Source organism: Lathyrus oleraceus, chromosome 2 (genome assembly GCF_024323335.1).
Source record: "Lathyrus oleraceus cultivar Zhongwan6 chromosome 2, CAAS_Psat_ZW6_1.0, whole genome shotgun sequence".
Taxonomy (NCBI): domain Eukaryota; kingdom Viridiplantae; phylum Streptophyta; class Magnoliopsida; order Fabales; family Fabaceae; genus Lathyrus; species Lathyrus oleraceus.
The window spans coordinates 413358284-413360766 of NC_066580.1; positions in this window are offsets into that span (position 1 = coordinate 413358284).

Below are 2483 nucleotides of genomic sequence, written 5' to 3' on the forward strand. Positions count from 1 at the left end.
GAATCGAGTCGCCACCGCACTTTTATTTATCCAAAGGAATGGCTAAAAAGCGAACAAAAGCCTAAGAAGTTTTACACATAGAAAACTAATGAAAAGATCAGAGATCTGGGTAAGGGGTTAATTACGCAATGGGAAGGTGTTAGGCACCCAAAACGTCCTAGGTACTCCTAGGGAGCCCTTTTCACACTTGTTGTACGAAATGTTATTTGTTTATGAAATATTTATTGTGCAAACATGGATTAAAGGGATGAGAAAAAGAATATACAAATTATTATTTTTGTGTTTGAACGGATGAACCCGTTGCCTACGTACCTTTCCATGGAAGGTAAGGATCAAAACGCCGTAGTCCGGCTAAAAGATTTCCAAAATATGAGTGGGTTCATTTTAAACAAAAGCCCTAAGGTCTTTCATTATCCACGGGAGAAAACTCAACCTTATACAAACAACAAGTCCACCATGTGAGAAAAGCTTCAACTTGCTAGTGAGGGGTTAACCCTATAATAAGCAAGGAAGTCTTACAATTCAATCACTAAGGACAAAAGGTGAGATTAACATCAACCACTAAGATAATTCAAACCTATGGCTAATGTATGAAAACTTATCAAGAATGGACAAAGCCACAAAACAATTTAATGAGTGAAATTAACCAATTAGGATTATTCACAAAAGATGGTCAAAGTATGATTAGAATTCAATTCAAAAGAAGTATTATGAAAATGAAGTTTGAAAAATCAAAGGCCTAAGGCCTAGGTTTCTAATTTGAAAAGAAGTGAAAATGTTTGCACAATAGTTTTCAAGTTTGGGTTAACATGCAAATGGAGGTTTAAAGAAACAAAAGGTGGGAGGGTGAGGAAGTAAAACTTCTTAGATGTTCACCTCTTGAAATCATATGTAGATGATCCAAGTGATTCCTTTGGAATAGGCAACAATGCAAATAACAGATGAACAAAGATGGATAAAGTAAATGGATATCGGATGCCAATCAATGGACTTATTCCAATCTCACAAAACAAAATGGATACCGGATGCCAATCAATGGACTTATTCCAATCTCCTAAAACAAAGAGAAAACATGGATACCAGATGCCAATCAATGGACTTACACCAATCTCCTAAAACAAAAGAAACATGGATACCAGATGCCAATCAATGGACTTATACTAGTCTCACAGGAATGATCATAGGAAACAACTGCCAATGAATGGACTTACAATTGACTCCTCACAAGAAAACAAACAACAAAAGCAATAAGCAAGAGGAAACAAGTTACCAATAAATGGTCTTACACTCGACTCCAAGGAAAGGAATGCCAATGAATGGTCTTAGTTCCAAATCCCTCCAGATTATAGGAAACAACTGCCAATCAATGGACTTACAATTGACTCCTCAATGGACAAAACAGAATGTCACAAAGATATGAACAATGATTGTGAAATGATATACAAGTAATGAAGATAAATGCACAAAGGCACACATAAGCAAATATGCACAGATGAATCAAGTAAGCAGACAAACAAGTCAATTAGCACACACTATATACAATCAATTAGGCTCAAGCAAGGTTAGGCTTTACAGCCAACTGGAATGGGGTGATTTGAGCTCTTAACCCTAACATTGAGAGTTAGGGTGAAGCAGATGAAATGGTGATGAGGGGTGTGCCTCATAGCTCTTATCCCTAGTCAGGGAGAGCTTTAAACAATAGAAAGTGTGGGAGTTCAGAAAGTTAGAACTCTTCTCCACAAATGATGGACTCTATAAGATCTTGGGTTATTATTCACCATGCATCAACACATGGTGTGAGCAAGGTGAATGACACACTGAGTAGCAGGAGATGGATTACACATCTCTTTTATCTGCCAATTGCCTCATAAGAGGACTTTTCCTGCTTGGCACAAAAGATAAACAATCACAAGCATTGCCTCTTAAGGAGGACTTCAGACAGGTGCCTGCCCATATAACAGGACAAGTCTTCCAGACTACATGAAGAAGAGGGATTATACCTAAGTGGTTAAGCAACCAAGCAAAGAAAAGTTCAAAATGAACTTAAAGCAACTTATGTACCTGTGGAAACACCAAACAAATTAGTACAATATTCAGACAATCAGACAACAGTCAATAAGCAACAAACAATCCCAATGTACAAAATGTATAAGCCAAAAGCAAAACCCAAATGAGTTAGCATCAACCTACAAAACACACAAAGATTGGTAATCAAAGGCAAACATCAATACTCAATGATGAAGCATCAACAACTATGGAACTTGGATGTTCAACCTGAAATCAAAGCTCAAAGATAAGTAACAAGCCACTAGGTCAAAGCCTAGGGTCAAAGATGGAGAAATTTTTTGAAACAGGAGCTGAAATTTAACATGAATCAACTTCAATCACATCTTGACACATTCCAAAAAGTCTCATATCAAAATCATTAACCAAAAGCATTTCATGATTAAATGAAGTTCAAAGCACATTTAAAGCTCAAATGT